This window comes from Teleopsis dalmanni, chromosome X, assembly GCF_002237135.1.
Source record: "Teleopsis dalmanni isolate 2A chromosome X, ASM223713v2, whole genome shotgun sequence".
In the NCBI taxonomy this organism is placed as follows: domain Eukaryota; kingdom Metazoa; phylum Arthropoda; class Insecta; order Diptera; family Diopsidae; genus Teleopsis; species Teleopsis dalmanni.
The window spans coordinates 87555394-87578806 of NC_051848.1; the positions used below are offsets into that span (position 1 = coordinate 87555394).

The 23413-nt window shown below is 19.9% G+C and overlaps 2 pseudogenes; both read left to right on the forward strand.

The window, feature by feature from the left end:
• The first annotated feature begins 2721 nt into the window (after positions 1 to 2721).
• LOC119687592 lies at positions 2722 to 3336 on the forward strand (annotated as a pseudogene).
• An 11464-nt stretch (positions 3337 to 14800) lies between these two features.
• On the forward strand, positions 14801 to 16427 carry LOC119687591 (annotated as a pseudogene).
• Positions 16428 to 23413: the final 6986 nt, after the last annotated feature.

The window sequence follows — 23413 nt, forward strand, 5'->3', positions numbered from 1 at the left end:
TAAAAATAAAATTCTTATAATTAATGAAATTAATTGAAAATGAAAATATCTCATTTGAAGCAATTACCGTGACATATAAATAAATAAAACTATTATTCCTCCTAAAAAAATTAAAAATGAAATATAACCAAATCAAAATGTTTTTGAAATTAATCCTGAAATAATTGAAATTAAAATTGTCTGAATTAATAATATTAAACCTATTGATAATGGATGATTTAAAAATAAGAGCATAATACTTGAAATTAATATTAAAGTTAATAATAATAGACGAAAAATTTCAAGAAATACCTTAAATAAAATATAAATTTTGGGAATTTTTATGATAAAGAATTTCTTTTTTCTTGAGAGTTTTAAAAGATTAATCTTATTTTTGTGAATTACAAGACCAATGTTTTTGTTAAACTATTAAAACTTAAAAAGTGATAATTTATTTTTGATTATTTTGTTGTATAATAGTATTAATAAGAAATTTTTCTATTTCTAATCGAATTTCTAATCGGAAACATTTATTATCTATATTATTAAGTTTAGAATTTATTATTTTAATAATTAATTTTTTTTTATATAGTTATATAAATATAATAGATTATAGAAATTATTTTATAATAATATATTCAACATTTAGAGTACGTGAAGGGGCTTTAGGGATTTCTATTTCGGTTTCTATAATTCGGACTCATGGAAATGATTATATTCAATCATTTAGAATTTTATAATATTAAACTTTTTTTTTTGTTTTATTTTTAATTTCTTTTTCTTTTTTAATAATATATTTTGAATGGTTCAAAATATATTATTTTTAATTATATTTTTATTAATTTTATTTAATATTTATCGTATTTATTTCGCAAGTATTTCTTGTTTTTTATGATGTGATATAATTTCTTATGGATTGATTTTATTAAGATTTTGAATTTGTGCATTAATATTAATAGCAAGAGAAAAAATTAATAAATTTTTTTTAATTTTAACTCTTTCTAATATAAATATTTTTGCTTTTTATTTATTTTTTGAAGGTAGATTAATTCCAACTTTATTATTAATTTTAGGATGGGGGTATCAACCTAAGCGTTTACAAGCTGGAATTTATTTATTTTTTTATGCTTTATTTGTATCCTTACCTATATTAATAGGAATTTTTTCTATGTATGAAAAATTAAGAAATTCATATTTTTATTTTTTAAATAACTATACATATATTTAATTATGAATTATTATACTTTTCTATAATTTTAGCTTTTTTTGTTAAAATGCCTATGTTTTAATTGTTCATTTATGATTACCTAAAGCTCATGTTGAAGCTCCAATTTCTGATTCAATCATTTTAGCTGCAAATATATTAAAATTAGGAGGATATGGTTTTTTACGAGTATTTTCTTTTATCTCATTTGTTTGTTTAAAATTTAATTATTTTTTTTATTTTTATTAGAATTTCTTTAGTTGGGGGTATTTTAGTTAGATTAAATTGTATACGACAAGTTGGTTTAAAATCATTAATTGCTTATTCCTCTGTTGCTCATATAGGAATTGTTTTAGCTGGAATCATAAATGTGAGTAATTGAGGAATATGTGGGGTGGTATAGATTAATAATTGGTCATGGTTTATGTTCTTCGGGTTTAGTTTGTTTAGCTAATATTAGATATGAACTATTAGACGGAGAATATTAATTAATAAAGGGTTATTAAATTTTATACCTTCCTTAATTTTATGATGGTATTTATTGAGATCTGGGAATATAGTTGCTCCTCCTACATTAAATTTATTAGGGGAAATATTCAATAATTAGCTTATCTTTTTTGTCTTTCTTTAGAGCTGCATATACTTTATATTTATATTCTTATAGAGATCATGGAAAAATTTATTCTTATTATTATTATTTTTATTTTATTATTTATTTTTTCTTTTAAGATAAATAATATTCGGGAATTTTTATTATTGTTGTTATATTGAGTTCCTTTAAATTTATTAATTATAAAAAGTAAAATAATTTTTTATTGATTATATTTAAATAGTTTAACCAAAACGTTGATTTGTGGTGTCTAAAATATAAAATTTTAGTTTAAATTGAGAAAAATTTATTTTATCTTTATGTAGAATAAAATTTTGATTGTTAATTATTTTAAGAGTTCTTTCTTTTTTATTAGGTTTATTATTCATTAATCAAGATTATAGAATCTTAGAATTGTCAAAACTTTTTTATTTGCTTAAATGATATTAATTTTTATATCATTTGTTTTACTAATTTCTTCTTTAGTAATCTATTGTAGAAAAGAATATATATTAGGGAATATAAATATTAATCGATTTATTTTGTTAGTCTTATTATTTGTTAGATGAATGATATTTTTAATTATTTCACCAAATTTAATTAGAATTTTATTACGGTGAGATAGTTTAGGATTAGTTTCTTATTTATTGGTTATTTATTTTCAAAATGTAAAATCTTATAATGCAGGGATATTAGCGGTTTTATCAAATCGAATTGGATATGTTGATTTATTACTGGCTATTGCTTGAATATTCAATTGTGGGTCATGAGATTATATTTTTTTATTAAAACTTAATATTTTGGATATAAGTATACTAATTATTGGGATATTAATTATATTAGCCGCAATGACGAAAAGTGCTCAAATTCCATTTTGAGCTTGGTTACCTGCTGCAATAGCAGCTCCAACTCCTGTTTCAGCATTAGTTCATTCATCTACTCTTGTGGCATGTCAATTGTCATTATTAAACTGACAATTTTGTCAATAGGGTTTTATTAATTAGCTTTTTTTCATTTGTTAACTCATCCTTTATTTAAAGCATTATTATTTATATGTGCCGGAACTATAATTCAAAATATAAATAATTTACAAGATATTCGTTTGATAGGAGGTTTAAGAAGTTATATACCTTTTACATGTAGGTGTTTCAATGTTGCAAATTTAGCTTTGTGCGGTATACCTTTTTTAGCTGCGTTTTATTCTAAGGATATAATTTTAGAAATTGTATCTTTAAATTATATTAATTTATTTATTTTTCTTTTCTTTTCTACAGGATTAACAGTTAGATATTCAATTCGTTTAGTTTATTATTCATTAGTTGGTAATTTTAATTTTTTTAGTTTAAATATAGTAAGAGATAATAGATGAATTATGCTAAAAGGAATACTTGGATTATTATTTATAAGAATTATTGGAGGGGGTATTTTAAATTGATTATTATTTATGACACCTTCAATAATTTGTTTTCTTTTTATATTAAAAACATTAACTTTAATTGTTTGTATTTTAGGAGGATTTGTAGGATATTATATTTCAAAAATTTCTTTATATTTTTATAATAAATCTGTACAAAATTATTTTATTTAACTTTTTTTTTGGTTCTATATACCTAATATAGATTTATAACTAATATTGTAACATATGGATTAATTTATAATTTTTTATTTTTGGGTAAAAAGTTATATAAAAGATTTGATCAAGGTTGATCTGAATTTTTTGGTGGATTTTATTTATATAAAAATTTATTAAATTATTCAAAATTTAATTAAATTTTACAAAATAATCGATTAATTATAATGTTAATAAGTTTACTTTTCTTTTGTATTAATATTTTTTGTTATTTGATATCTACATAACATATAGTTAGAGTATTACGTTGAAGTTGTAAGGGAGATAAATTTATCTTTAAATATTTAATGTATTAAAATTAGTAATTTTTAAATAAAATATATTCATTTTTACAATGAAAATGTAATGTTTTTATTAAGTTAATAAATATTATATAGAAATTTAAATGAAATTTAACCATTAAAAAATAAAGTTAGCAGATTTTTTTTGTTCATCATATTTCTTTAATTGGAATTTTATTCAATTTTGTTATTAACAGTAATAAACCTCTATTTTGGTTTCAATTAAATATGGAAGAATAAGGGTAAATTTACCTAATTTTAGGTCGAAACTAAATGTGATTTACCACTTCATATTCCTTTTAAGATAGATTACATAAGTAATATTTTTTGAATGCAAATCAAATGTTAAATTTAACTACAATCTTAAATTAATTTAATTTTAGTTTAGTTAGATAAAATTAGTATTCCTTGATTTCATTCATGGTATACAGCTATTAATAAAATAATAATAAAAATAATTTAAGCTATTCTTCATATTAATAAGTTAGAAATATTTAACATTATAATCATAGGTAAGATTAGAGCAATTTCAACATCAAAGATTAAAAAAATAATTGTAATCAAAAAAATGAAGTGAAAATGGAAATCGTGAAGAAGATTTTGGATCAAATCCACATTCAAAAGGGGAATATTTTTCTCGATCATTAAGTATTTTTTTTGATAAAATTGATGCTAGAAATATCACAATAGAACAAATTAATATAATAATTATTGCTATAAATATTAGTAATTAGATTATCTAAACTATTATTTAATAGACTTTACAAGATATTGGAAGTCATACATGCTTTTTATATTATTTAGATAAATAGTAAGGTTAATTAACCCCCTCATCAGTAAATTGAAATGTAAAAGAATAATCAAACAATAACGACGAAATGTCAGTATCAAGCAGCAGCTTCAAATGCAAAATGGTTATTATTAGAAAAATGATTATTTAAATGGCGAATTAAGTATATTAATAAAAAATTTGTTCCAATTAAAATATGAATTCCATGAAATCTTGTTGCTATCAAAAATGTTGATCCATAAATAGAATCGGCAACTGTAAAAGGTGCATCAGTGTATCCCTAAGCTTGTAAAATTGTTAAATAAATTCCTAATAAAATAGTGAAAAATAAACCTTGAGATGTTTGTGTATGATTATTTTCTATTACTCTATGATGAGCTCATGTAACAGTAACTCCTGAGGTTAATAAAATAGAAGTATTTAACAATGTAATTTGAAAAGGATTAAAAGGGATCATTTTTATTGATGGTCATAAAGCTACTAATTCAACTTCTATGCGAAAAAGCTCAAAAAAAGATATAAAAAATAAAATTTCAGATAAAATAATTGAAATTATTCCTCATCGTAAACCTGTTGTTACTATAAATGTATGTAAACCTTGATATGTTCCTTTTCGACATACATCTCATCATCATTGATAGACAGTAATAATAATAATAATATTTCCTAAAATAAATAATAATATATTATATTGATGAAATCAATTAATTATTCCTGAAACAATTGTTATTGCACTAATGGCTCCTGTTAAAGGTCAAGGACTATAATCTACTAAGTGAAATGGATGATTTGAATGAGTTGACATTAATTTACTTCTTTAAAGTAAAGTGTTCTTAATACAGCAAATACATATGATTGAATGATGGCTACAGCAGATTCTAATAATAATAATAAAATTTGTCTAAATAATAGAATAGATAAAATGAATTAAGTTAAAGAGGGCCTGTATTACCTAATAAAGTTAATACTAGATGTCCAGCAATTATATTAGGAAATAATCGAACTGCTAAAGTTCCTGGTCGAATAATATTTCTAATTGTTTCAATGCAAACTATGAAGGGTATTAATATTGCTGGAGTTCCTTGGAGAACTAGATGAGCAAATATATGTTGTGTTTGATTTATTCAACCATAAATTATAAATGAAATTCATAATGGAAGACATAAAGATAAGTTAATGTTAAATGATTACTTCTTCTAAAAATACAAGGAAATAATCTTATAAAATTATTAAAAAGAATTATTGTAAATAAAGTAATAAAAATTAATTAAGACCCATTTTTACCTGTAGGTGCTAATAATGTTTTAAATTCTTTATGAAGAGTTAATAAAATATTGTTTCATAAAATGTTATAACGAGAAGGAATTAATCAATTAATTATAGGAATTGTAATAATTCCTAAAAAAGTTCCAATTCAATTAATGGAGAAATGCACAATTCTTGAGGAAGGATCAAAAACAGAAAATAGATTTTTTATCATTTTCAATTAAATATATTTTTTGTTGATTTATAACTTAAAGATTTAGAAGAAGTGGGTAATAAAAAATAATATTTTATTATATTAAAAATAATAAATATATAAAAAAAAAAAATTAAAAAACATAAACATAATCAGTTAATGGGAGCTATTTGTTGGATTAAAAAATATTAACTTATTAATAATTTTAGTTTGACATACTGATGTTATTTATTTAACTAATTTATTCATTAGAAGTAATCGTTAATTTACTATAAAGTGGTTTAAGAGACCAATACCTGTTTTCAGTCATCTAATTAATTAGAATAGATAGATAAAGAAAATAGTTGGAATATTTTCAATGACAATAGGTATAAATCTATGATTAGGTCCACAAATTTTAGAACATTGTCCATAAAATAAACCAGGACGATTTATAAAAAAATTAGTTTGATTTAGATGACCTGGTGTTCAGTCAATGTTTCATGAAAAAGCTGGAATAGTTCAAGAGTGAATTACATCTGCAGTAGTTACTAAAATTCGAATTTGAGAATTTATAGGTAAAATAACTCGATTATCAATATCTAATAATCGAAAATTATTAATATTTAATTATGTTGTTGGAATTATATAACAATCAAATTCAATATTTATAAAATCAGAATATTCATATGATCAATATCATTGATGATCAATTGTTTTTAGTGTAATTAAAGGTTAATTAATTTCATCTAATAAATATAATAATCGTAAAGAAGGAAAAGTTATAAACAATAGAATAATGACAGCTAAAATAGTTCAATCCATTTCAATTGTTTGCCCATGTAATAAATTTCGATTAGTATAATTATTAAAAAATGGTGTAAATATTAAGTAATCTACTAAAATATATATAATATGAGAAATTATTCCAAATCCTGGAAGAATTAAAATATAAACTTCTGGATGTCCAAAACATCAAAACAAATGGGAACTAGCTTTATAGTAATAAACTAGCTTTATAGTCAAATAAATGATTTTAGACTGCAATTCTAACGGTGTATTTTATACTAAGGCTTAAAAATTATTTCATATTTTCAGCTTTGAGGGCTACTAGCTTTATAAACTTAAAACCTTTATTTAATAAAAGTAAAAAATTATTGAAACTAATAATAGATCAAATCTAGAAAAAATGAAATAAATATATAAATGAAATTAAACTTATTTTAAATTAAATTTATATATGAAATTTTTGATTCAAAAAAATTTATTATAAATGCTGAATAAGTTAAACGAAGATAAAAAATAAAGTTATTAATGAAGTTATTAAAAAAATTAATAATAATAATCTATTATTATTGATTACATATTGAATAACTCATCATTTTGTTAAAAATCCTAAAAGGGGTGATAATTCTCCTAAAGATAAAAACTTTAGAAAAGTTAAATATTTAAAATTTTTGATTTTGTTAAATATTAATATTAATGTAATTGATAAAAAACAATAAAATAAAAAAAAATTTAATAATATTATCATATTAGAATAAATTGAAATTAATATTCATCTAATATGGTTAATAGAGGAGAAAACTATTAATTATTGTAGAGAAGTCTGATTTAGACCCCCAATAGCTCCAATAATAGCAGATACAATAATTCTTGTTCTTATTAAAAAATGATTTCTAATATAAGAAGTTAAACTTAAAGGGACAAGTTTTTGTCAAGTTATTAGAATAATTTAAATTATTCATGATAATCTTTCTGATACTTTAGGAAATCAAGAATGGAAAGAAGCTGGTGCTATTTTTGTTAATAAAAAATAAAAAATTATTAAATAATTTTTTTCTAAGGGCTCATTCATTATATTATTTTTAAGAATTATAATAATTGAAAATAATAGAATGATTGATCTGAATGCTTGAATTAAAAAATATTTTATAGAAGCTTCAGATGATAATAAATTATTTTTATTATTAATTAAAGGAATAAATGATAATAAATTAATTTCTAATCCTATTCATGCTGTTAATCATGAATTTGGAGATATAATAATTATTGTTCCTAGAATTATAATAAAAAAATAAAGTTTTAGATGAATATATAAAAATTAAAAAGAAAAGGATTAAAACTTTTATAAATTGGGTATGAACCATTAGCTTAATTAGCTTACCTTTTTATTAATTTCATTTAAAATATATTTTAGTGGTAGAAGCACAAAAGATTTTGATTCTTTCAGGAATAGTTTAATTCGATTAAATACAATTAAATGAATGAATATGATAAACCATATCATTTACTCTATCAAAGTAATCCTTTAATTATAATATATATAAACATATTATTGTTTTATTTTTTAGTAATATAATTAGATTTTTAATATATTTAAAAAATTTAATGTTTCATTTATTATAAATTTATTAAAAATAATATTATTTTTAAATGGAAATGAAATTTAGTCTTAAAATAATATTATATAAATAAATTTTTGATTAAAAGAAATTATTTAAAAATTAATTTATTTATTATTAAAATAAATATTAATATTTTTAAAATGTTAATTTGATATAATTTAAAAATTTTAATATATTTAAAAAAAAAATATTTTTTTTAAATTAATAAATATTATTAAATTTTTAATTTTTTCAATTTTGAAAATGTATTTATATTTTACAGAATAAATTATAGATAATTAATTTTTTCCAATATATATAACTATATATTAAATTATTATATTTATATAAATAGAATAATTATATATTATTATAAATTTCATAATTTAAAACAATAAATATTCCATAATATTTAAATATTATATATATATTAATATGTAAGGGTGGAATTTATATATAAATTATTTCATTAAATAGGGTTAATAAGTTATTTATATAATTAGCAATATGTTTGAATGGAATATTAGATAAAACATAATTGATAAAATTTACAAATCCTTACCGATTTCTTAATTTAAAAATTTTGGAAATCTAAGTTAATAGATAGTTATTAATCAAATAAATTAAATATTTATTTTAATATAGATATTTATTAATACTAGGTTAGTATAGTTGTTATTGAAATTAAAAATATAATTTAATACAAACATATTTATCAATAAAATATTAAATTGAAAATGTGACAAGAAAGAATTATTTTTATGGATTAAAAATAAATTATTTAATTTATATATTTACATTAAATTTTATTTTTCTACATAAATTAAATAATAAATTTATGATATATATAAATTTATGGTAAATTATTATTAAAGGGGCGAAAATGTTTGAAGAAAGAATTATTTATATGGATCAAAAATAAATTATTTAATTTATATATTTATATTAAATTTTATTATTTTACGAAAATAAATTAATAAACTTATGATATATATAAAATTTTTGGCAATTATTATAAAGTTTTATTTTAGCTTATAAGATTGTTTAAAATTAATTTTACATATAAATTTTTGTGTGGTTTTAAATTAATATAAGAAATTTTTTAAATTTACTTAATCGTAGTAATTGATATTAATAATTTAAGAAATTAGGAATTAGTTATAATTATAATATTAACAAAATTTGTGCCAGCAGTTGCGGTTAAACAAATAATATAAATGTTTTATTTTAAAATTAACGAAATTATTTATGTTAAATTTAAAATTAATTTATTAGGTGAAATTATAAGTTAATTAAAAATTTATTTAAATTTAATTGAAGCTAAAAAATGTTTGATATAAACTAGGATTAGATACCCTATTATTAAAAATGTAGAATTTAGGTTTTTAAGTAGTAATAGTTATGTTCTTGAAAATTAAAAAATTTGGCGGTAGTTTAGTCTATTCAAAGGAGCTTGTCCTATAATTGATAATCCACGTTGAACCTTACTTAAATTTGCAATCGGTTCATATACTGTAATCTATCGTTATCAGAATATTTTAAAAGAGTAATAATTTTCTTAAATTTATAGATAAATTTTATTTCAGCTTATATTTAAGTAGAGATGAGTTACATTAATAGTATTTATATGAATATTAATATGAAAAATTAATTAAAAGTGGAATTGGAAGTTAATTTATAAAGACAAATAAATTGATTTTACCTCTAAAATATGTACATATCGGCCGTCGCTCTTATTTTAAAATAAGATAAGTCGTAACATAGTAGATGTACTGGAAAGTGTATCTAGAATGACAATTTAAAGCTTAGTTAATAAAGTATTTCATTTACATTGGAAGGATTTTTGTGTAAATCATTATGAATTGATCTAAATTTATTTATTAATTACTTTATTCTTAAAAATTAAATATTAAAAATAATTATAAATTTATAATTTTTAGCAGAACTTATTAAAAAAGTATTTTTTATTATAGTGAATTAATATTGAAGAATAAAATTAAAATATGTTGAAAAATTTTTGTGTCAAAAGAAAATTTTAATTATTGTGCCTTGTGTATTTATTTAAAATTTATAAAAATTTAGTTAAAAATTTATAAAAGTTGATGTAATAATATTATTTTTAATAAATATTTAGAAATGAAATGTTTTTCGTTTTATATGGTATCTAGTTTTTTAAGAAATAAATTTAATTTAGAATTAATTATTATTTAATTTATTTATGTAAATAATTAATTTAATATTGAATGGGATAAGCTATAAAATAAATTAATATAAATTTTTTGTATTTTAATTAATTGTATTCTTAGAATTAGCAATTATTAAAAAATTTTTTATAATTTATTTTTTAATACCAAATATTTATTATATTTTAAGTATATATTAAAGTTTTATTTATGATTTAATTTATTAAATAATAATGATAAAATTAGTATATTAGTATGTTTAAATATTAAAATTTGAAAAGAATTCGTCAAATCTTATATTCGCCTGTTAACCAGAAACATCTCTTTTTGTATTTTATTTAAAGTTTAACCTGAAAATTGAAAAATTTAAAAGGCCGCAGTATATTAACTGTGCAAAGGTAGCATAATCATTAGTCTTTTAATTGAAGGCTGGAATGAATGGTTAGACGAGATATAGACTGTTTTATTTAAAATTTTAATAGAGTTTTATTTTTTATTTAAAAACCTAAAATATATTCAAAAGACGAGAAGACCCTATAAATCTTGATTATTAAATAGTTTTTGATTTATTTTGATTTTTTTTATTATAAATTTATTAATTAATTTTATTGGGGTGATATTAAAATTTAAATAACTTTTTATAATTTTTATCATTTATTTATGATTAAGTGATCCATTATTAGTGATTAAAAAATTGAGTTACATTAGGGATAAAAGCAAAGAGTTCTTATCGATAAAAAAGTTTGCGACCTCGATGTTGGATTAAGATTCATATTTAAATGTATAAGTTTAAATATTAAGTCTGTTCGACTTTTTATTCTTACATGATCTGAGTTCAAACCGGTATAAGCCAGGTTGGTTTCTATTTTTGATAAACAAAATGTTTTAGTACGAAGGGAATTAATATTTATTTTTAAGAAATTTATTTAATGAATTAATTTAATTACTATTTTGGGAGATTAGTGCAATAAATTTAGAATTTATTTATATAATTTAAAAATTGTAAATATTCCTTGTTTTTAAATGAATTTTTTTTTTATCTTTATTAAGAAGTTTATTATTAATTATTTGTGTTTTAGTGGGTGTAGCTTTTTAGACTTTATTAGAGTGTTAAGTTTTAGGATATATTCAAATTCGTAAAGGTCCAAATACAGTTGGATTTATTGAAATAATTCAACCTTTTAGTGATGCAATTAAATTATTTGCTAAGGAACAAACTTATCCATTAATATCAAATTATATTTCTTATTATTATGCTCTTATTTTTTCATTATTTTCATTTTTATTAGTGTGAATATGTATACCTATATTAAGAAAATTTAATAGATTTAATTTAAGTTTATTATTTTTTTTAAGAAATACAAGAATAGGATTTTATACTGTAATAATTGCAGGTTGATCAAGAAATTCTAATTACTCATTATTTGGAGGCTTAAAAGCTGTTGGTCAAACTATTTCTTATGAAGTGAGATTAGCTTTAATTTTGTTATCTTTTATTTTTGTAATTGGAGGATATAATATAATTGATTTTATTAAATTTCAATATGTGGTATATGTATATGTGGTTTTTTGTTTTTTTTATTTCCTACAGATTTTATTTGATTAAGAATTTGTTTAGCTGAAATTAACTGTACTCCATTTGATTTTGCAGAAGGAGAATCTGAATTAGTGTCTGGATTTAATGTAGAATATAGAAGAGGAGGGTTTGCATTAATTCTTTTAGCTAAATATGCAAGTATTTTATTAATAAGAATGTTATTTTGTGTAATGTTTTTAGGGTGTAATTTATTTATTTTATTATTTTTTTTTCAATTAGTATTTATGGTATTTCATTTTTATTTATTTGGGTTCGAGGAACTCTGCCTCGGTTTCGATATGATAAATTAATATATTTATCATGAAAATGTTATTTGCCATATTCATTAAATTTTTTATAATTTATAATTGGGTTAAAAATATATTTATTTATATGAATTATTTTTAGTAAAGTTAATAGAAAATTTTAATTCTATCTTATATTTTCAAAATATATGCTTATTTCAAGCTCATTAACTTAAATTTTAGTTTAATATATTATCTCATCATCTATTAATTAAGGAATTAATTAAAATGTATAAAAAATAAATAATTGTTAAAATATGTCCAATTATAACATAAGGTTCTTCAACGGTTCGAGCTTCAATTCAAGTTAATAAAATATATAAAATATATAAGTTAATATATAAAAATCCATAAAAATAAAATTCTTATAATTAATGAAATTAATTGAAAATGAAAATATCTCATTTGAAGCAATTACCGTGACATATAAATAAATAAAACTATTATTCCTCCTAAAAAAATTAAAAATGAAATATAACCAAATCAAAATGTTTTTGAAATTAATCCTGAAATAATTGAAATTAAAATTGTCTGAATTAATAATATTAAACCTATTGATAATGGATGATTTAAAAATAAGAGCATAATACTTGAAATTAATATTAAAGTTAATAATAATAGACGAAAAATTTCAAGAAATACCTTAAATAAAATATAAATTTTGGGAATTTTTATGATAAAGAATTTCTTTTTTCTTGAGAGTTTTAAAAGATTAATCTTATTTTTGTGAATTACAAGACCAATGTTTTTGTTAAACTATTAAAACTTAAAAAGTGATCATTTATTTTTGATTATTTTGTTGTATAATAGTATTAATAAGAAATTTTTCTATTTCTAATCGAATTTCTAATCGGAAACATTTATTATCTATATTATTAAGTTTAGAATTTATTATTTTAATAATTAATTTTTTTTTATATAGTTATATAAATATAATAGATTATAGAAATTATTTTATAATAATATATTCAACATTTAGAGTACGTGAAGGGGCTTTAGGGATTTCTATTTTGGTTTCTATAATTCGGACTCATGGAAATGATTATATTCAATCATTTAGAATTTTATAATATTAAATTTTTTTTTTTGTTTTATTTTTAATTTCTTTTTGTTTTTTAATAATATATTTTGAATGGTTCAAAATATATTATTTTTAATTATATTTTTATTAATTTTATTTAATATTTATCGTATTTATTTCGCAAGTATTTCTTGTTTTTTATGATGTGATATAATTTCTTATGGATTGATTTTATTAAGATTTTGAATTTGTGCATTAATATTAATAGCAAGAGAAAAAATTAATAAATTTTTTTTAATTTTAACTCTTTCTAATATAAATATTTTTGCTTTTTATTTATTTTTTGAAGGTAGATTAATTCCAACTTTATTATTAATTTTAGGATGGGGGTATCAACCTAAGCGTTTACAAGCTGGAATTTATTTATTTTTTTATGCTTTATTTGTATCCTTACCTATATTAATAGGAATTTTTTCTATGTATGAAAAATTAAGAAATTCATATTTTTATTTTTTAAATAACTATACATATATTTAATTATGAATTATTATACTTTTCTATAATTTTAGCTTTTTTTGTTAAAATGCCTATGTTTTAATTGTTCATTTATGATTACCTAAAGCTCATGTTGAAGCTCCAATTTCTGATTCAATCATTTTAGCTGCAAATATATTAAAATTAGGAGGATATGGTTTTTTACGAGTATTTTCTTTTATCTCATTTGTTTGTTTAAAATTTAATTATTTTTTTTATTTTTATTAGAATTTCTTTAGTTGGGGGTATTTTAGTTAGATTAAATTGTATACGACAAGTTGGTTTAAAATCATTAATTGCTTATTCCTCTGTTGCTCATATAGGAATTGTTTTAGCTGGAATCATAAATGTGAGTAATTGAGGAATATGTGGGGTGGTATAGATTAATAATTGGTCATGGTTTATGTTCTTCGGGTTTAGTTTGTTTAGCTAATATTAGATATGAACTATTAGACGGAGAATATTAATTAATAAAGGGTTATTAAATTTTATACCTTCCTTAATTTTATGATGGTATTTATTGAGATCTGGGAATATAGTTGCTCCTCCTACATTAAATTTATTAGGGGAAATATTCAATAATTAGCTTATCTTTTTTGTCTTTCTTTAGAGCTGCATATACTTTATATTTATATTCTTATAGAGATCATGGAAAAATTTATTCTTATTATTATTATTTTTATTTTATTATTTATTTTTTCTTTTAAGATAAATAATATTCGGGAATTTTTATTATTGTTGTTATATTGAGTTCCTTTAAATTTATTAATTATAAAAAGTAAAATAATTTTTTATTGATTATATTTAAATAGTTTAACCAAAACGTTGATTTGTGGTGCCTAAAATATAAAATTTTAGTTTAAATTGAGAAAAATTTATTTTATCTTTATGTAGAATAAAATTTTGATTGTTAATTATTTTAAGAGTTCTTTCTTTTTTATTAGGTTTATTATTCATTAATCAAGATTATTCAATAGAATTAGAATTGTCAAAACTTTTTTATTTGCTTAAATGAGATTAATTTTTATATCATTTGTTTTACTAATTTCTTCTTTAGTCATCTATTGTAGAAAAGAATATATATTAGGGAATATAAATATTAATCGATTTATTTTGTTAGTCTTATTATTTGTTAGATGAATGATATTTTTAATTATTTCACCAAATTTAATTAGAATTTTATTACGGTGAGATAGTTTAGGATTAGTTTCTTATTTATTGGTTATTTATTTTCAAAATGTAAAATCTTATAATGCAGGAATATTAGCGGTTTTATCAAATCGAATTGGATATGTTGATTTATTACTGGCTATTGCTTGAAGTTTAGACGCTCCGGCGAAAAAGGTGTTTGAAGCAGTAGTCGGCGGAAGAAGACGTAGAGGTAGACCGTGTCTCCGGTAGAGTGATCAAGTTGAGGGAGCACTAACTGGACTTGATATACGAGACTGGAGAAGGCGCGCACGCAGCAGAGGCGCCTGGGGAGACATGCTGCGTCAGGCCGAAACTCGGTAACGGGTTGTTATGGCCACATAAGTAAGTAAGTATTGCTTAAATATTCAATTGTGGGTCATAAGATTATATTTTTTTATTAAAACTCAATATTTTGGATATAAGTATACTAATTATTGGGATATTAATTATATTAGCCGCAATGACGAAAAGTGCTCAAATTCCATTTTGAGCTTGGTTACCTGCTGCAATAGCAGCTCCAACTCCTGTTTCAGCATTAGTTCATTCATCTACTCTTGTGGCATGTCAATTGTCATTATTAAACTGACAATTTTGTCAATAGTATTTTATAAATTAGCTTTGTTTCATTTGTTAACTCATCCTTTATTTAAAGCATTATTATTTATATGTGCCGGAACTATAATTCAAAATATAAATAATTTACAAGATATTCGTTTGATAGGAGGTTTAAGAAGTTATATACCTTTTACATGTAGGTGTTTCAATGTTGCAAATTTAGCTTTGTGCGGTATACCTTTTTTAGTTGCGTTTTATTCTAAGGATATAATTTTAGAAATTGTATCTTTAAATTATATTAATTTATTTATTTTTCTTTTCTTTTCTACAGGATTAACAGTTAGATATTCAATTCGTTTAGTTTATTATTCATTAGTTGATAATTTTAATTTTTTTAGTTTAAATATAGTAAGAGATAATAGATGAATTATGCTAAAAGGAATACTTGGATTATTATTTATAAGAATTATTGGAGGGGGTATTTTAAATTGATTATTATTTATGACACCTTCAATAATTTGTTTTCTTTTTATATTAAAAACATTAACTTTAATTGTTTGTATTTTAGGAGGATTTGCAGGATATTATATTTCAAAAATTTCTTTATATTTTTATAATAAATTTGTACAAAATTATTTTATTTAACTTTTTTTTTGGTTCTATATACCTAATATAGATTTATAACTAATATTGTAACATATGGATTAATTTATAATTTTTTATTTTTGGGTAAAAAGTTATATAAAAGATTTGATCAAGGTTGATCTGAATTTTTTGGTGGATTTTATTTATATAAAAATTTATTAAATTATTCAAAATTTAATTAAATTTTACAAAATAATCGATTAATTATAATGTTAATAAGTTTACTTTTCTTTTGTATTAATATTTTTTGTTATTTGATATCTACATAACATATAGTTAGAGTATTACATTGAAGTTGTAAGGGAGATAAATTTATCTTTAAATATTTAATGTATTAAAATTAGTAATTTTTAAATAAAATATATTCATTTTTACAATGAAAATGTAATTTTTTTATTAAGTTAATAAATATTATATAGAAATTTAAATGAAATTTAACCATTAAAAAATAAAGTTAGCAGATTTTTTTTGTTCATCATATTTCTTTAATTGGAATTTTATTCAATTTTGTTATTAACAGTAATAAACCTCTATTTTCGTTTCAATTAAATATGGAAGAATAAGGGTAAATTTACCTAATTTTAGGTCGAAACTAAATGTGATTTACCACTTCATATTCCTTTTAAGATAGATTACATAAGTAATATTTTTTGAATGCAAAATAAATGTTAAATTTAACTACAATCTTAAATTAATTTAATTTTAGTTTAGTTAGATAAAATTAGTATTCCTTGATTTCATTCATGGTATACACCTATTAATAAAATAATAATAAAAATAATTTAAGCTATTCTTCATATTAATAAGTTAGAAATATTTAAAATTATAATTATAGGTAAGATTAGAGCAATTTCAACATCAAAGATTAAAAAAATAATTGTAATCAAAAAAATGAAGTGAAAATGGAAATCGTGAAGAAGATCTTGGATCAAATCCACATTCAAAAAGGGAATATTTTTCTCGATCATTAAGTATTTTTTTTTGATAAAATTGATGCTAGAAATATCACAATAGAACAAATTAATATAATAATTATTGCTATAAATATTAGTAATTAGATTATCTAAACTATTATTTAATAGACTTTACAAGATATTGGAAGTCATACATGCTTTTTATATTATTTAGATAAATAGTAAGGTTAATTAACCCCCTCATCAGTAAATTGAAATGTAAAAGAATAATCAAACAATAACGACGAAATGTCAGTATCAAGCAGCAGCTTCAAATGCAAAATGGTTATTATTAGAAAAATGATTATTTAAATGGCGAATTAAGTATATTAATAAAAAATTTGTTCCAATTAAAATATGAATTCCATGAAATCTTGTTGCTATCAAAAATGTTGATCCATAAATAGAATCGGCAACTGTAAAAGGTGCATCAGTGTATCCCTAAGCTTGTAAAATTGTTAAATAAATTCCTAATAAAATAGTGAAAAATAAACCTTGAGATGTTTGTGTATGATTATTTTCTATTACTCTATGATGAGCTCATGTAACAGTAACTCCTGAGGTTAATAAAATAGAAGTATTTAACAATGTAATTTGAAAAGGATTAAAAGGGATCATTTTTATTGATGGTCATAAAGCTACTAATTCAACTTCTATGCGAAAAAGCTCAAAAAAAGATATAAAAAATAAAATTTCAGATAAAATAATTGAAATTATTCCTCATCGTAAACCTGTTGTTACTATAAATGTATGTAAACCTTGATATGTTCCTTTTCGACATACATCTCATCATCATTGATAGACAGTAATAATAATAATAATATTTCCTAAAATAAATAATAATATATTATATTGATGAAATCAATTAATTATTCCTGAAACAATTGTTATTGCACTAATGGCTCCTGTTAAAGGTCAAGGACTATAATCTACTAAGTGAAATGGATGATTTGAATGAGTTGACATTAATTTACTTCTTTAAAGTAAAGTGTTCTTAATACAGCAAATACATATGATTGAATGATGGCTACAGCAGATTCTAATAATAATAATAAAATTTGTCTAAATAATAGAATAGATAAAATGAATTAAGTTAAAGAGGGCCTGTATTACCTAATAAAGTTAATACTAGATGTCCAGCAATTATATTAGGAAATAATCGAACTGCTAAAGTTCCTGGTCGAATAATATTTCTAATTGTTTCAATGCAAACTATGAAGGGTATTAATATTGCTGGAGTTCCTTGGAGAACTAGATGAGCAAATATATGTTGTGTTTGATTTATTCAACCATAAATTATAAATGAAATTCATAATGGAAGACATAAAGATAAGTTAATGTTAAATGATTACTTCTTCTAAAAATACAAGGAAATAATCTTATAAAATTATTAAAAAGAATTATTGTAAATAAAGTAATAAAAATTAATTAAGACCCATTTTTACCTGTAGGTGCTAATAATGTTTTAAATTCTTTATGAAGAGTTAATAAAATATTGTTTCATAAAATGTTATAACGAGAAGGAATTAATCAATTAATTATAGGAATTGTAATAATTCCTAAAAAAGTTCCAATTCAATTAATGGAGAAATGCACAATTCTTGAGGAAGGATCAAAAACAGAAAATAGATTTTTTATCATTTTCAATTAAATATATTTTTTGTTGATTTATAACTTAAAGATTTAGAAGAAGTGGGTAATAAAAAATAATATTTTATTATATTAAAAATAATAAATATATAAAAAAAAAAAATTAAAAAACATAAACATAATCAGTTAATGGGAGCTATTTGTTGGATTAAAAAATATTAACTTATTAATAATTTTAGTTTGACATACTGATGTTATTTATTTAACTAATTTATTCATTAGAAGTAATCGTTAATTTACTATAAAGTGGTTTAAGAGACCAATATCTGCTTTCAGTCATCTAATTAATTAGAATAGATAGATAAAGAAAATAGTTGGAATATTTTCAATGACAATAGGTATAAATCTATGATTAGGTCCACAAATTTTAGAACATTGTCCATAAAATAAACCAGGACGATTTATAAAAAAATTAGTTTGATTTAGATGACCTGGTGTTCAGTCAATGTTTCATGAAAAAGCTGGAATAGTTCAAGAGTGAATTACATCTGCAGTAGTTACTAAAATTCGAATTTGAGAATTTATAGGTAAAATAACTCGATTATCAATATCTAATAATCGAAAATTATTAATATTTAATTATGTTGTTGGAATTATATAACAATCAAATTCAATATTTATAAAATCAGAATATTCATATGATCAATATCATTGATGATCAATTGTTTTTAGTGTAATTAAAGGTTAATTAATTTCATCTAATAAATATAATAATCGTAAAGAAGGAAAAGTTATAAACAATAGAATAATGACAGCTAAAATAGTTCAATCCATTTCAATTGTTTGCCCATGTAATAAATTTCGATTAGTATAATTATTAAAAAATGGTGTAAATATTAAGTAATCTACTAAAATATATATAATATGAGAAATTATTCCAAATCCTGGAAGAATTAAAATATAAACTTCTGGATGTCCAAAACATCAAAACAAATGGGAACTAGCTTTATAGTAATAAACTAGCTTTATAGTCAAATAAATGATTTTAGACTGCAATTCTAACGGTGTATTTTATACTAAGGCTTAAAAATTATTTCATATTTTCAGCTTTGAGGGCTACTAGCTTTATAAACTTAAAACCTTTATTTAATAAAAGTAAAAAATTATTGAAACTAATAATAGATCAAATCTAGAAAAAATGAAATAAATATATAAATGAAATTAAACTTATTTTAAATTAAATTTATATATGAAATTTTTGATTCAAAAAAATTTATTATAAATGCTGAATAAGTTAAACGAAGATAAAAAATAAAGTTATTAATGAAGTTATTAAAAAAATTAATAATAATAATCTATTATTATTGATTACATATTGAATAACTCATCATTTTGTTAAAAATCCTAAAAGGGGTGATAATTCTCCTAAAGATAAAAACTTTAGAAAAGTTAAATATTTAAAATTTTTGATTTTGTTAAATATTAATATTAATGTAATTGATAAAAAACAATAAAATAAAAAAAAATTTAATAATATTATCATATTAGAATAAATTGAAATTAATATTCATCTAATATGGTTAATAGAGGAGAAAACTATTAATTATTGTAGAGAAGTCTGATTTAGACCCCCAATAGCTCCAATAATAGCAGATACAATAATTCTTGTTCTTATTAAAAAATGATTTCTAATATAAGAAGTTAAACTTAAAGGGACAAGTTTTTGTCAAGTTATTAGAATAATTTAAATTATTCATGATAATCTTTCTGATACTTTAGGAAATCAAGAATGGAAAGAAGCTGGTGCTATTTTTGTTAATAAAAAATAAAAAATTATTAAATAATTTTTTTCTAAGGGCTCATTCATTATATTATTTTTAAGAATTATAATAATTGAAAATAATAGAATGATTGATCTGAATGCTTGAATTAAAAAATATTTTATAGAAGCTTCAGATGATAATAAATTATTTTTATTATTAATTAAAGGAATAAATGATAATAAATTAATTTCTAATCCTATTCATGCTGTTAATCATGAATTTGGAGATATAATAATTATTGTTCCTAGAATTATAATAAAAAAATAAAGTTTTAGATGAATATATAAAAATTAAAAAGAAAAGGATTAAAACTTTTATAAATTGGGTATGAACCATTAGCTTAATTAGCTTACCTTTTTATTAATTTCATTTAAAATATATTTTAGTGGTAGAAGCACAAAAGATTTTGATTCTTTCAGGAATAGTTTAATTCGATTAAATACAATTAAATGAATGAATATGATAAACCATATCATTTACTCTATCAAAGTAATCCTTTAATTATAATATATATAAACATATTATTGTTTTATTTTTTAGTAATATAATTAGATTTTTAATATATTTAAAAAATTTAATGTTTCATTTATTATAAATTTATTAAAAATAATATTATTTTTAAATGGAAATGAAATTTAGTCTTAAAATAATATTATATAAATAAATTTTTGATTAAAAGAAATTATTTAAAAATTAATTTATTTATTATTAAAATAAATATTAATATTTTTAAAATGTTAATTTGATATAATTTAAAAATTTTAATATATTTAAAAAAAAAATATTTTTTTTAAATTAATAAATATTATTAAATTTTTAATTTTTTCAATTTTGAAAATGTATTTATATTTTACAGAATAAATTATAGATAATTAATTTTTTCCAATATATATAACTATATATTAAATTATTATATTTATATAAATAGAATAATTATATATTATTATAAATTTCATAATTTAAAACAATAAATATTCCATAATATTTAAATATTATATATATATTAATATGTAAGGGTGGAATTTATATATAAATTATTTCATTAAATAGGGTTAATAAGTTATTTATATAATTAGCAATATGTTTGAATGGAATATTAGATAAAACATAATTGACAAAATTTACAAATCCTTACCGATTTCTTAATTTAAAAATTTTGGAAATCTAAGTTAATAGATATTTATTAGTCAAATAAATTAAATATTTATTTTAATATAGATATTTATTGATCTATCCTAGTATAGTTGTTATTGAAATTAAAAATATAATTTAATACAAACATATTTATCAATAAAATATTAAATTGAAAATGTGACAAGAAAGAATTATTTTTATGGATTAAAAATAAATTATTTAATTTATATATTTACATTAAATTTTATTTTTTTACATAAATTAAATAATAAACTTATGATATATATAAATTTTTTGCAAATTATTATTAAAGGGGCGAAAATGTTTGAAGAAAGAATTATTTATATGGATCAAAAATAAATTATTTAATTTATATATTTATATTAAATTTTATTATTTTACAAAAGTAAATTAATAAACTTATGATATATATAAAATTTTTGGCAATTATTATAAAGTTTTATTTTAGCTTACAAGATTGTTTAAAATTAATTTTACATATAAATTTTTGTGTGGTTTTAAATTAATATAAAAAATTTTTTAATTTATTTAATCGTAGTAATTGATATTAATAATTTAAGAAATTAGGAATTAGTTATAATTATAATATTAACAAAATTTGTGCCAGCAGTTGCGGTTAAACAAATAATATAAGTGTTTTATTTTAAAATTAACGAAATTATTTATGTTAAATTTAAAATTAATTTATTAGGTGAAATTATAAGTTAATTAAAAATTTATTTAAATTTAATTGAAGCTAAAAAATTTTTGATATAAACTAGGATTAGATACCCTATTATTAAAAATGTTTAAACAATTATATAGATATTTTTTATGTATTATACACCTAGGCTTAAAACCGCCACTGTGTCAGACAATTTTTAATATTTATTTATTTTATATGTTGACATATAATGCCACTGAGTGATCATACAAGACTCACTAAATTCTTAGAAAATTGCGGCGTCTTTTATACGCATCCTCTTAAACTTTTTGTGTAAAGTACACAAAGCTTTGAGTTGATCTTAGTTGAACTTAATGCACTTTAACACTTTTACACAAAAGCTTCCTTGTGCATCTTTTTGCAGCGAATTACATTCTAACGTTTTTGACGTTTGTAAATGTTTGTTTACATTTTTACTTTTTACATGTACGTGTTTTTTTTAAATTGAATAAAATTAATTAAAATAAGTAAAATTAATTAAAGATATCGGAGTTTTAATAACTAATTTAATAAAATTATTTATATAAACGACGTTCCCTTTCGTTTAAATTACTCCAAGTGATTTGCGTAAAGTGTTAGTGCCAAGGTATTTAAAATTGTTTTCCAATTTTATAAATGATGATTATATTTAATAAATTAATTTATAGAAACATCCAACTATTGAGGTATGCTGTAGACGAGTGTGCTGGGGAGTGATTACAGGTAAGTATTTATTTATTATCTCGATGTTAATTTTAATGCACTTTATTTCTTACAGATGATTCACCAATAACAATAAAGTCATAGTATGTAGGTTGGAAATTTGTGCAAAATTTCCATCCTTACATGGTCAAAATAGAAATCTTCATTGGTTATGACCTTTGTGTAACTAAAATATCATA